The sequence below is a fragment of the Tamandua tetradactyla genome, chromosome X, assembly GCF_023851605.1.
Source record: "Tamandua tetradactyla isolate mTamTet1 chromosome X, mTamTet1.pri, whole genome shotgun sequence".
Classification (NCBI taxonomy): Eukaryota; Metazoa; Chordata; class Mammalia; order Pilosa; family Myrmecophagidae; genus Tamandua; species Tamandua tetradactyla.
The window spans coordinates 169,758,959-169,774,143 of record NC_135353.1 but is presented as its reverse complement, the minus strand read 5'-3'; the positions used below and the strand labels follow the sequence as shown (position 1 = coordinate 169,774,143).

The 15,185-nt window shown below is 38.9% G+C and overlaps 1 protein-coding gene across 8 annotated transcripts in view; it reads right to left on the bottom strand.

Moving 5' to 3' along the window:
• Positions 1-15,185, bottom strand: part of NLGN4X (neuroligin 4 X-linked) — a 327,716-nt gene that overhangs the window by 220,928 nt on the left and 91,603 nt on the right. The gene's annotated exons all lie outside the window — the stretch shown is intronic.

The window sequence follows — 15,185 nt, the reverse complement described above, 5'->3', positions numbered from 1 at the left end:
ATCTCTCTATAGCCTGTGATGCTGTTTGACAGCATTTTACTCACAGTAGAACTTCTTTCAAAATTGGAGTCAAACTCCAGTCCTAGTACTTTTCCCTCCACTCTGAACAAGCCACACAAATGTTGTTTTCTGGTCCTTTGATCAAACTGCTTACCTTTTCTGAACTCACCACACAAACTGAGAAACCCCTGGAGAGAGAGAGCAGTTGAGTCACTCTGTGAGGTTACGTAGGTGCTGGGATATCAGATGAGGTGCTTCTAGCATAGAGCAAAGAACAAGAAAAAGCTTTCTGACTGTGTGTCGCTGTTTGTCCCCCACTGTTCTGTGACTCACGGCCATCCCCCCTTCCCTGCTCTCAGCAGAAATGGGAATTGACAAAGGACCTGGCTGCTCCCAGGTGAGAGCCCTGGCTAGGTATGGGGATGGAAGGAAGAACAGAAAGTTCTTGATTCAGAAACTGAACGTCAGAGGCACCTTTAGGAGTCTTTCTCCCTCCACTGGACCCACAGGCATGAAATCAAGAGGCAGACTTTTGATAAGCCATGGGACATTTATTCCCAGGTAAGACTGCAGATGGCCCCATGGAAATAAATGATAATAAACTCACAGGGAATATTTAAGAGACCATAGAGGAACAAAGCACTCAAAATAAATGGAGTTACATATAAATACATATTATATATGTAACACATACATCATATCTATATAACGCACACACGTACATACACGCTGAAGAGAAATATCAATGTTGAAACAAAGAGAATAAGAAATTAAAATAAAGACATTAAATGTCCCCAGAAAGAAAATGAAGGTAACATGAAGCAGAACCAAGAAATTATGAAGGGAGAGGGTGGCAAGAGGGATAGTATGGAGGGAAAATAAAACTGTTGAACAAAGGTGCCCAAAGAACAGGGTGAGATGGTAGAATAAGCTAATGACCGAAAGCGTGAGCTAAAAGAGTCATTCTCAAAAGGTATGTAGGATAAAGAAATGGACAAAATAATACCAAAATAGCAAATGGCAAACTATAGAAGACAGAAATAGAACTGTCACCCTTCATCTAATAGGAGACTCAGAAAGAGCAACAAAGAGGCAGTGGCTGGAAATAACTACTCGCAGAAATAAAGACTAAGACAATAACTTAAAATGTCACTCAAATGTAGTCTAAAGCTGAAATTCCCTTAGGTGACAACATGGCAGCAAGCGGGATGAGGAGAGAGAGAGCTGCACAGGAAGTAAGAAATTGCTAAAACCATAGCCAGATTTTTTTGAAAATTTGATAGGGAATAGTAAGAAGAGAAGTAGGTCTTAAATAAAAATATAGTTACAGAATATAGCTTTCAAACAACTAAAAGAAAAGTTGATGAATCTAACTTGGAAGTGAAAAGGAATATCAAAGAAAGGATAACTGAAGATAGCAAAAAGAATGTTAAAGTGGTGCAACAGAAGTTAGGAAAAGCAAGTACAAGAACAAAAAGACACCAAGTATGGTGCATAGAAAATATAAGATAACACGGCAGTAATGAGTATGCAATGATGGCAATTGCAAAAATATACGGAGAATGAACTGAAAATGATTTAAAAAGATTAAAAGATTTAACCAACATATTCTTGACAATAAATATATTTAATACAAAGTAACACATATACCTGAAAATAAAGAGACTAAATATATCAAAACAATAGGAATGAAAAAATATATGGAGAAGCAAATTATAAACGTCAAAATTGGACATTAAATACTGGTAAAGAATCAGAAGATTGAAAAGACACAACTGTGACATTTATGTGAACAACTAATAGTGAAGCCTCAAAGTGCATTCAACAATATTGTTAGAAGGAGCAGGTAAAAATCAAATGCTCCAGGGGATTAAAATATGACCTTCTTGAAAATGATGGCTCTAGAGACAAAAAGACAAAAAATTATCAAAGGTACATAAGATCTGAGTAATCCAATAACTCTGAGCAGATGGCAATCTACAGAACTCTATGCCATCCCCCAAATTATATATACGTACAAACATATGTATGTAGGCATGTTCTGTATGCATGTGTATAAACACACATATTGCTTTCAAGTATGCATAGAATGGGTGAACAAATGAACCATCCATATATGGCACACTTCGGAGAATCAGTATTGTATGTCATATATTCTCTGAATAATAATTCAGTCAGCTAGAAATCTCAAAGCTGAAGTCAAAATTCCAAACACTGGAGTCCAGTGACAATTTAGGTATCATATGTGGAAATCAGTCTCATGTATCTAAAATAGTGTTGATAGAGATAACTAAAACTTCAAATACATTTTGAAGTTATATTTAAAAAAATGGAATTAAATGAATCATGTAGGTAAATCAAGAAGCCAGAAGAACAGAAACAGTGGAATCCAAATAAATCAGAAAATAGAGCATAATGGGCAACTTCATGCTTATTAGAGGGCCATTAGACCCATTTCCTTTGAAAACCTGAACAGAGAAGTGAATCTGCCCAACTATCCTTCAATATAGGACAGGACATCAGGGACAGAGCAAGGGGAGAAGAGAAAAGGAAATGAAATACTTAAGCACTGAAAAGTAAGAGAGAGGAAATGGTCATTATTTGTAGATAATAGGATCATTTTAATGGAAAACCAAGAGATTCAACAGACAAGCGTCTAGAAATAGAGAATCCAAAAAGATTGGAGAACTGACCATCAATTTACTAAAATCAAGTCATTCTTTTATACCAGGAGTAGAAAATGTAATAGAAAATACGACATCCTTTATTTAAGAAAAAGACAGCAATTAATTTACCAGAGAATGTACAGTTCCTCCACAAAACCTAAGAGGAGATCTGTATAAACTAACGAGCCACGTCACTTTATGGACAGATGATGATTTTCCTACATTAATATATGAATGCCATCTAAGTCCCAGCCTAGATGGCAGAATTTAACAGAATATGATGCACTGAATCTAAAGTGCACATGAAAGAATCGACAGAAAGCAAAGAGAACATTGAAGAAATAGGCCAAAGGCGCACGTGTTCCACTTAATTCACATTTTGCCTGTTGCTGAAACAGACCCATAAACAAAGGGGGACAAAGATGTAACCCAGAAACTGGCAAATGTATATAAGGTGGATATTTCAAGTTTGTCCTGGAATTCTTTGACAGGCTCTGGAGATCCACTTTTCCTTGACACTGCACTGATCCCTGTGGCTTCCCCTGATTTTCAGCCAAAGGAGGTACTAGCAGGAAATCTGAGGGGTGGAAGGAGACTTCAGTTTCCTTCTAGGATGGTAGGTCTAATAGAAACTTGATGAGTTTTAGTAAACTTCTCTGCCCCCTGCATCTTTAAGCCCAGGGAAGCTAAGCATTCCCAGCATAGTTACTTGAGGGTTACCATACTAACTCAAGCTGGTTTTCCAGTATCCTGTTCATACCCTTTTTAAATGTTCCTTTATAAAAACACCCATTTGAGTGCCATCTTTCTTGATCAGGATCTTGACTAATACCATAAATCACGGAAAGGAGACATTGTTTACATTATGCATTGAGATTCTTGGCTCACTATTTGAAGGAAAAATATCACTAGATCCCTACCTCACACCACTTAGATTAAAGGTACATGCATGAACAACGAAATCCTAGTATGGAGAAAACCAGGTAGGTGAACATTTATGTGATTTGGGGGTACAGCAGGATTTCTTAAATAGGTATCATGCAGGTAGCTATAAGGGAGAAAAAAATGATGATGGATTTTTGGCAAATGAAAAAGAATGATTTCTGTTTCAATCAATCGCATGAGAAACAACGATAATGGACTGTTATCAGGCTGAGATATTTTCACAATATGTAAAACTAACAACGGTTCAGCATTTAATCCTTGCCTGTGTGCTCAGACTTGGTGCACCTTTGGTGAGTTAGAAGTGGGAATGAGGTAGTTTTGGGGAAGGATGGTGTAGCTTGAGGAACACATAACCTCCATGCAGGTTGTCTGCACCAGAGAATCTTCTGTTTACACCACTGTGCCCTGGTTTCATCATCTGCTCTGCATGTATCATGAAGCAAAATAAAACTGAAAAACACTGGAGTAGATTGTTCAAGGAAAGACTTGAGAAAAAGACTGAAAACCCAATAGAAGTAATAGGTTTGGGATGTTTTTACATAATCTGTTTCTGCATATCAGAAAATATTACCATATAATCCAGTTTTCATAGCTGGTTTTCCATGCTTGCCTTGCATCTTTAGTTTTTCAATAAGTCTATACTGTTAACATTATTTTGTGTTCATTGTGGCCTTGTTTTTCTATCATAAGCACAGCATAATTAAAATTCTTATTCAGTAATCTTTCTGCATTGGTCTAATTACCTTCTGAAGATAACATTGTTTGAGATGGAACATATTCCTTGCACAGATTTAAGGCATGTGCTACCTATTGGCATGCTGTCAGCCCAAAAGGTCCTGACATGTCACGTTTTCCAGCTTGGTGTGAAGTGATTATTCTACATCATCCACAGTGAAGAGGGTTTTAAACAATAGTGATTTCACGCAATGGAAGAGAAAATAAGTCAGTAAAGTAAAAAAGGCTTACATAGAGCATTGGATTCTTCCTTTGGGAAAAAAGCTACTCCTCTGATATCCATACAGCGATTCATTTAAATTCTTTTCTTTTTTTTTTTTTTTTTTTTGATTCATTTAAATGTAACATAATTATTGTCAACTATAGTTTGCCCATTTCCCTCTTTGACATCTTAGAAGACTCAAGGTGACCAGGTGTAACCGTTACATATTAGAAGAGTACTATTTTGGGGGTGTAGGAAGCAACAACATTACATAATGAAACCAGAAAGGATGAAAAATGATGTATGGGAAAGGCTGGAGGTGCCCATCAAACCTGAATGGTCAGGGAAGGATTTATAGCAACCAGCCTTCATGGGCCCTTTTACAGATGTTTGATTTTTCCTGCACATGTTCACTGGCTAAATAATAAATAGGAATCAATAGTTACAGTATTTCCCCCCAGATATTAAATTCAGATATTTGATTGTGTGTTCAGCAAGGTCTTTGGTCTGTCCTTATTTCATGAAAGACTACTTTGAATTTAGTAATGATAATATGCATATGAATTTCATCTCTGCACGTGAAAGAAATATCTGCTTCCTTTGTAAGTCTCAAGCAAGGGCAGGTGGCAAGTGATAAGATCTATGACAGAGCCACCATGGAAAAAGATAAATATGCTAACCTTCCAATATCCAACACAAACAAAACCATTCACAACGACACATACCCGACACTTTAAATACTGAAATTTAAAAAAAAGAAACTATTTTGTTCTTGAATGTGAGGTTTTTAATTCCCATGCTGACTGTGAAAAAGATATCTCATCTTCAAAATATTCATTCTGCCCCATTTCTTTCTAAAAATGTCAATCTTAATTGCACTTCACTTTAGACCCTCAAATAACAAAGTTACCTATTTCACTATATTGAAAATCCACAAGAATTTTCCATTCAGAAGATTAAGAAATCTTCTAAAACAGCCCCAAAATCCCCAAATATGAAGACTTTTTTTTTTTTCAGTTAAAAATTACATCCTCAAGATCAAAAGCTAGGATGCTGAAAGCAAATACACTCTTGATGTCAAGCTTTCTTTTTATTTTGAAGCCTTTGGCATTTAACTTTTCCCCATTAAAGCTCTATGGCTAATGGCATTAATTCGGTTTCATGAACTCATAATAAATCACAGCAGCCCATTCTCCTAGCTATTTTGCAAAGCTGGCAGCCACGATGGTAATTGTGCAGGAAAACATATTAAAACTGTAAATCATCCCTATTTTTAAGCAGGATGAAGCAAATCAAAATAAAGTAGCAAATCAAATGCTCTTTCTTTTGTCCATATTTGGCCAGAGGCCATTGCATTAAAAGCACAAATTACAGTCTGTTTTAAACAATTAAATGACATTCTTTGGTTCTTGAATCTGATCAGAAAGATGTAAAATGCAACAGAAATCCTATGTTAAGGACCACTGATTAATTCTGCAGTGGTGGAAGGTTTTTTTATGGTGTATGCTTTACAGTATTCTTATCGGAAGATGTTTTTGAGCCAATTGTATGTAAAAGTGCCAGTATATCTCTTTTTAATGTTTTCTTTTTGTCCATAGTTATGGCACAGGGGAAGAAGCTGGAAAAATTGTCTGTTGCTTCCTAATGTTTCTAGCTATGTTCTGCTTTATATTGAATATGATAGTAAATAGAGCTTTTCCCATAAGGAAACAAAGACTAATGTTTTTGTTGTAATTGCCTTCCTATGGGAACCCAATTATTGTCTTATCTCAACATTCAACTTTAGACTGGCACAATTACATTTTTGGCATTAGTTATGATAAGAAACAGAACCAACCACTCACTCTACCAACAGGTTTATTTGTAAAACATAAAACGAAAAAGCAAAAAACAAAAGCATTTGAGACAAAGGTCTTCTATCTTCTGCATAGCATTCTTTAACATCTCCCTTTCTTGATAAATTAGCTTGGCAAGCCAACGCAGAGATGAACTAATCCAATGGTCATCTAGTTCGATAATATAATCCATCCTCACTTCTTTGATGGCTTAAAAAACTGAACATGTTCTCTTGGAAATGAGATGTCCTAACCTAAATATATGTCTCTGGTAGTCAGAAATTCAGGCAGTAGGCCAAGATTACAAAGGGGCAGTGCTCCTCTCTGAAGAATAAATCAAATTATACCAGCTAGATGTGTCCTTAGGCCAAGCTGATCAAGTTAACAAGTAACTGGCAGTCTGGGTAATTAATCTAAAAATGCAAATTAGAGCCTGTCACTATATGGCTTAAAAATGCTCCTTCATCAGACTCTGGCTGTCAACGTGATAATTTCCGAAGAGGATAAACAAGATAACACATGCAAACCTCTGAATCTAGTGCCTGGTACTTAGCAAACAGGCCAAGAAACATCAGACTCTTTCTCCTTCATCCTACAGGGACTGGTTTTAATTTGGTCTCAATCTAATTTCCTGGGCATCCGTCTCAACAGTCACACTCCACATGCCCCTCCCTGCTGCCAGGCACAAGGAACCTTCTCAGATAACCTCTTCCTGGAAGGACTTCATCTACAGTCTACAGCAGGTTTCTCAACTTCGGGAGCTGTCCTGAGCATTATAGCATGTTGAACAGCCTCCCTGGTCTTTATTTGCTAGATGCATCTGCTTCTCCCTCCCCAGATGTTGCCAGGTATCTACAGGGAGGCAAATCTGACCCGTGGTTGAGAACCACTAGTCTAAAATGCGCATTCGTGGAGTAAGACAAAGCTCTGACTTACAGTAGGGTTTCTCAACATTGGTATCAATGTTATTTGGGGGCTGGATATTGCCTTGCCCTGTAGGATGTTCAGCAGCCTTGGCCTTCACCCCCCAGAAGTCAGCATCATCCCCTTTGCCTGTGCTGTGATAGCCAAAACTGACTCCAAACATCACTAATTGTCCCCTGGGGAGGGGGGGGGGGGTCAAAGCTCCACTTGGTTGAAAAGCATTATAATGCAGTGTTACAGTTTCCCAAGTGTCCAAAATGCCATTCAGAATGCCCCTCCTCTGTTAAATCTCTTGGGTGTCCCGGGCAAAGGGCCATCAGCACTATGTCCCCCACATACCTCCTCAGTCTACCCTTGCCACACCCAGCGTGGTGGCTCACTTGAGGCCACTACAGTAACCACTTTCTTGAAGGCAGCTGCCAGGTCTGTCTTCCCCTGACCTGGGCATATGGTCCAGAATGCAGCACATGTGCCCCATTTGTGTGATGAAGTGGGGTGACTTTTGTTAAGATAGGTTGGGCATCATGGACAAATCAGTGGTTGAGTTGTGTATGTCTTACATTAGAAATGTCTCTAGGGTGGTTCTGTTTGTGCAGAGCCAAGAGGAGTAACAGGGTTTCATCAATAAAATCAAAGCTACTTATGAAAGAAGTCCTGTTAACATGGTTTACCTTGAGTGGGATTAATGGTCGAGAGTCATGCATGTGATGTTAGTAGTAAATATTTAATAGGTAGCTACTCTAAGGCCTAGTTTTGCCTTGGCGCTTAGAAAACATTAAGGATCAAATATAGGTTAGTTGCCTAATTTCAAGGAGATTGTATCTCAGTAGATGAAAATGGAAAGCAAAATAAAAAGCAGGAAATGAGTAGATGACAGCATATTAGAAGGGAATAAACATCATGGGAAAAAGAGACATGGATCAAGAAAAGGGTAAGTATGAGACCTCAAAGGGGAAAAGCCTGTGGTATCCCTCTAGGGCCATATCTGAGCAAAGAACAGAATCAACCTACAGAATGGAAGAAAATAGTTTCAACCTATATATTACATAAGGTCTTAACATCCACAATATATACAGGATGACCACGACCCAACAACAAAAAGACAACCCAATTAAAAAGTGGGCAAAAGATATGCATAGACACTTTTTCCAAAGAAGAAACACAAATGGACAATAAACGTGAAAGGATGTTCAATATTGTGAACTATTAGGAAAATGCAAATCAACCACTAAGAGGGAGCAGATATGGCTGCTGAGAAGCATCCTAAATGCACTTCCTACCCACAAGGATAGCTATTATTTAAAAAATAAACAGAAAGGAGTAAGCTTTGGAGAGGAAGTAGAAAAACTGGAACTTTAGTGCATGGCTGGTGAGAATATAAAATGGTACTGGCTGCAGTATGGTAGCACCCTACAAAATTAAATACAGCATTACCAATCCCACTTCTAGATATATACTGCAAAAGTGTGAAAACAGGGCCACAAACAGGTACTTGTACATCAATGATTATAGCAGCACTATTCACAATAGCCAAAAGCTGGATACAACTCAAACGTTCATCAACAAATGAATGAATAACCAAAATGTGGTGCATACACCAAATGAACTATTATTCAACCACAAGAAAGAATGACATTCTGAGTCATGCTGTGATATGAGAGAACCTCAAAAACATTACGCTCAGTGAAATAAGCAAGGCACATAAGGACAAAAATTGTATGATATCCTTTAAAAGAGGACTGGAAACAGAAAATTGTCAGAGATGACAGCAGATTAGACATTACTGGAGGAGGGAGAGGGAGGGAAGGAGGATGGTTTGTTCATAAAAATTAAAAGAAAAAAAACACTGAGGGATTTACCAAGCAAAACTCTGGGGAAAGAGACAAGCAGAGGAAAGAGGCAGAGAAAAGGTTTAAGGTAGGATTGTCTTTCTGTGTTGGAAGGATTGGAGTGCAGGAGGATGAGATCAGAGAACTAGCTGGAATCAAAGGCCATCAGTTGGAATCTTTTGGAAGGGGGTAAAGTGACAGAGGGGGTAGTTGGTATCTGGCACTCAGAAGAAAGGGGATGGTTTTCCACGAAGATCATTGAATTCAGGTAACTTCCAGGAGACTGACAGTTTAATCCAAGGACTCTCAAACTGGGGTGACTTTGTCCCTCAGACACATTTGACAGAGATGATGTTTGGAGACATTTGATTGTCACAACACAGGAGGGAGTGCTACTGGCATACAGCGGACAGAGGACAGGGCTGCAGAGAAGCACCCTAAATGCACAGGAGAGACCTGAAAACAAAGAATGATGTCACCCCTGATGTCAACAGTTCCAAGTATAGAGAAAATGGCTGAGCAGTAGACATCACAAATATTTTGCCATCACTAACATTTTAGGCAAGTACACATTAATCTATGAGGAATGCTGATACTTTAAAAGAAAAAAACACTAGATCAAGTGATATATTCAGATTTCAGTACTACTTTTCTGCCATGAAATTACATTAAGAATTTCAACAAGTATGAAAGACAAGATCGTCAGTGTTCCAGAAAGCATGGAGAGGTTATGTTCGGTAACCTGGTTGAGGTATTCCTAAACAAGGACTACAATTAAGATGGCATACAGGTGTTTACAGAATTGAATACTCATGTTCACCATCGCAGCCATCATCATCATCATCACCACCATCATCATCACCATTACTAGCATTACAATCATTATCATTGCCACCACAATCACCAGCACTGTTCCCACCATCATCACCATCGCAGCCATCATCATCATCATAGTCACCACCATCATCATCACCACCATCATCACCATTATCAACATATGATCATTAGCATTGCCACCACAATCACCAGCACCATTCCCACCATCATCACCATCGCAGCCATCATCGTCATCATCATCATAGTCACCACCATCATCATCACCACCATCATCGCCATTATCAACATATGATCATTACCATTGACACCACAATCACCAGCATCGTTCCCATCATCACCATGATTATCACCACCATCATCATCACCATTATCAGCATTACAATCGGTACCGTGCCCACCACAATCACCAGCACCATTCCCACCATCATCACCATCGCAGCCATCATCACCACCATCATCACCATTACGATCGGTACCGTTTCCACCACAATCACCAGCACTGTTCCCACCATCATCGCCATCACTGCCATCATCACCACCACCATCATCACCATTATCAGCATTACGATCGGTACCGTGCCCACCACAATCACCAGCACTGTTCCCACCACCATCATCATAGTCACCACCATCATCATCACCACCATCATCACCATTATCAGCATTACGATCGGTACCGTTTCCACCACAATCACCAGCACTGTTCCCACCATCATCGCCATCACTGCCATCATCACCACCACCTTCATCACCATTATCAGCATTACGATCGGTACCGTGCCCACCACAATCACCAGCACTGTTCCCACGACCATCATCATAGTCACCACCATCATCATCACCACCATCATCACCATTATCAGCATTACGATCGGTACCGTTCCCACCACAATCACCAGCACCATTCCCACCATCATCACCATCGCAGCCATCATCACCATCACAGGCATCATCACCATCACAGCCATCACCATCACAGCCATCATCACCACCATCATCATTACCATTATCAGCATTACGATCAGAACCATTCCCACCACAATCACCAGCACCATTCCCACCATCATCGCCATCACTGCCATCATCACCACCACCATCATCACCATTATCAGCATTACGATCAGTAACGTTTCCACCACAATCACCAGCACTGTTCGCACCATCATCGCCATCGCAGCCATCATCATCACCATCACAGGCATCATCACCATCACAGCCATCACCATCACAGCCATCATCACCATCATTGCCATCCTCACCACCATCACCATTATTACTATCATTATCACTGCCCCACAATCACCATCATTATCCTCACCATCATCACCATCAGTCATCATCAATGTCATCTTCACCATCATGACCACCATTACCAGGATTATCATTACTGCCACCATCCTCAGCGTTGTCCTCACCACCATCTCCAGCATCATCATAATCACCAACATCACCATCATCAATATCATCTTCATCATCACCATCACAACGACCACCACCATCATCATCATCATCATCACTGGCATTTTCATCATCACCCTCATAATCACTGTATTATTATTATTACTGTCACTTATGGTGGCTTCGATTATGTTCCCCAACAAACACATGATCTTGACTTTGAACTTCTGATCTCAATACTCGGAACCAATAAATGCTTGTTGCTTAAAGTCAAAACCACGTTGTGGTATTTGTGATAGCAGTCAGGCAAACTGAAGTTCCATTATTGTTATTATCATCTATATTTATTTATCTATCTATAGATTTGTGTGCCCTTTGCCCACTGGACCACTAGTACTTTTGTTTAAATTGATTTCAAATGATTTACCTAACATTTTAAAAGATCTATAGCTAGTCACCTTTTTTATGCATCCCTCTTTATTTAATTGACTTAGCTTCCTAAGCTGCATAAGCAAATACCATGAAATAGGTTGGTTTAAATAATGGGAATTTATTAGCTTATGATTTTGTAGCTAATGCTTTCTCACTGAAGACTATAGCATTCTGGGGCTGGATGCCTGTACTCCTTGGCTCCTCTATCAATGCACATGGTGGCATCCCCTGGTCTCTCCCTTTTCTTTGGTTCCACTGATTGTTTCCTGTGTGGTTGCCTCCTCTGTGGATTTCTCTCTCTCTGGCTAACTTTCATTCACTTATAAAAGACCTAGTAATAGGATTAAGACTCATTCTAATTGAGGTCGGCCACACCTTAACTGAAGTAGCCTCACCAAAATGGGTTTCAGTTACAGAGAGTTCACACCCACAGGAATGCATTAGATTTAAGAACATGTTTTTCTGGGGCACATACAGTTTCAAACCACCACAGATACACCTTGTAAACTTATTTATCTTGGAGGTTACCCCAGAAATTTATCTTGGTCTAGGCAATTTGGACCATGGTTTCTTTGATGGGTTATATCATTTTTTCTTTTTGTTTTTTTTAGTGGCAGAAAAGAGCATTTTATTAAGCAAATGGCATATATATTGCTGGTTTTAAAATGTTTCAGGTCTAATTCTTTGACGATTTGCTTTATGACATTATTGCTTAAAACAAAACAAAACAAAACAAATAGGAAACTTCTTTATCAAAATCATTTTCCAGGCTCATTAAAATACAGATTCCTGGAATTGCCCAGTGTTTCTGATTCAGTGGGTTTGGGCAGGTCCTGGGAATCTGCATTTTAAAACGTTTCTGGCTATTGTGAGATTAACTGCTCTATGGCATGGAACTCTACATTTATTCATCCGTGTCTGCATGTTAATTAGAATACTGTCCAAGTAGCGTGGTGAAGGTATCCCTTTATATCAGGGTCAGCAAACTTTTTCTATAAAGAGCAAGACAATAAAGATTTTAGACTTTGTGGGCCAAATGCCGTCTGTCACAACTACCCAGGTCTGCTCTTGTGGCATGAAAGCAATCATAGACAATACGTGAGTGAGCAGGCCTGTTTGTGTTCCAATAAATCTTGATTTACAAACATAGATCCAGGAAGAATTTTAACCCATGGGCTATATTGTTCACCCCTGCTTCAGATCTCTAAAAAGTTATTTAGCAAAACACTTGTCCTAGTTCGGCTTCTCAGTGTTTATAAGATGACATCTATGAATCTTCTCTCCAGATCAGTAAGGCTATTGGTGGAATCAACTCAGATTTTCAGAGGTACACAAGATTGGAGAACTATCTTATCTTCTGATCATAAAAATCACACTAATACCTCTACCCTCACCCAACTCATCAATTCACACTTTCCCAACAAAGTCCAGTGAGCAGAAGGATGCAGCTCACTACAACCTCCTGTGCTTCTTACAGAATATACCGAGAGAGAACTGGATGCCATACCACCAGCCATCTGCCTAAAGCCCTACAATGCAACTCTTCCCAAGTCTTCCCCCTGCTAAAGACTTAGGTTGAAGCCTGTTCAAATTCAATTTCATTACTCTCTAAAATAGTTGATCACTCGGTAAACCTAATCCTTTAGATGGAACCTAAAGTGTAGACACTCTGAAAACAGATGTCTATTTTGATCTACATGTTAAACCCTGTGCTAAACAGCCCTACCCCTTTCAGGTCAAATATTCCACCTGGAGTTACAGTTCATGTTAACAAACCCTGGAGTCTCTCTGGGATGTGACTCCCATATGGAGCTGCATTGATGATGTCCTAATATAAATATCCTGATTTGCCAGATGTTTCTGTAACTTTATCAGTGTATGTCTGTAAAAGTTATATGCCTGCAAACACACCACCACCTCTGAAGTAAGGTTCCTCATTGTCAAATCTCTAGACTCTCCTTTGTAGCATAAAAAAAAAGACATGAAAGAAATAGTTTTACCATCCACATTTATCTCCCGTATCATGAAACCATTCCATGACTTGTCATTTGGCTATCTCTAATCAGATGGTTGAAAGTGGATATTGATGGACCTTGGTTGTCTGGCATTCAAATTTTCCTTTAGAGAATGACACAGCTACCACTCCTAGGGACATAACTACAGATAAGTATTCAAACAAATCTTTGTGTACCAGCGTTCAGAGCAACACTGTTCATAACAGCCAAACACTGGAAACAATCCAAACATTCATCAACAGTTCTGACATGTGCCTCAACATGGATGGATCTTGGAAAAAATTAAATGAAGTGAAAGAAGCTAAATGCATACAGTCATGTACTGTATGGTCCCTTTAATGAGAAATATCTGTAATACATAAATACATAGAAACAATAAGCAGACAGTTAGTTGCCAGGGGTTGGGGTAGGAAGGGCTGGGGAGAAACTGCTTGCTAAATGTGGGGTTTTATTTTGGAACTTGAGATGGTTACAACAATATTGTGAATGTACTAAAGACCACTGAATTATTCACTTTAAATGGAATGTTGTGTGAATTCATCTCAATAAATTAAAAAAGAAAAAAAAATGAGTAGTTTTGCTGGTGCCAGGATCTTACCAAACAAAGAGGTTGGTAATCCTTAAAATCCAGCAGATACGGATCAAGATACTTGCATCCACTGGAGGAAATGCAATGGTAGAGTAACTTTCTCCTCAGAAACAAAAGTTCAGCAGAAGAAGGTTGAATTAACATTGTGGCCCATTCATTCACTGAGTCCACCAGTTATGAAGTCCTTCCTCTACAGGATTAGAAGTCAAGATCCAGCTTCTCTGGTGAGTAGAAGGGTGGAAGATAGCCAAGAGACCAGAAGAATATCATGGAGCTCTCCCAAGGAGAGAGCAGTGAGCACACAGAGAACTGAGGAACCAGAATGCAGACCAAACTACAGTGGCCAAAGGCAGGAAATATATAATCCAGCTCAATAAAAAACTACCAACGAAGACAAGTTAGAAGAATTCACTTGCTATGTCTTGCCCTCTAAAAGATTTTAAAACACAGATTCTGAATGGAGATCTTAGCCTTAGAATAACAATTTCCAATCTCATAGGTCCCAAGTTCTACTTCAGGAACACCTCATAATACCTCCTCTGCATGACTAATCTTACTTTAAAAATTATAAAACTAGTTATAATAATCAAGATTATGACACTGATGAAAATAATAATAACCACAAAATCTTAAACTGAATAGAACACTGGTGGAAACTCATTTTCTCCTAAGTCTAGTGAAAGCCTTATCCTCTGATGAGTTTAGCACTTTCAACCTGTGACCTTCAATTATTTCTGATTAATGATTCCATCTCCATTAAATCAAATTAGAGCCCACT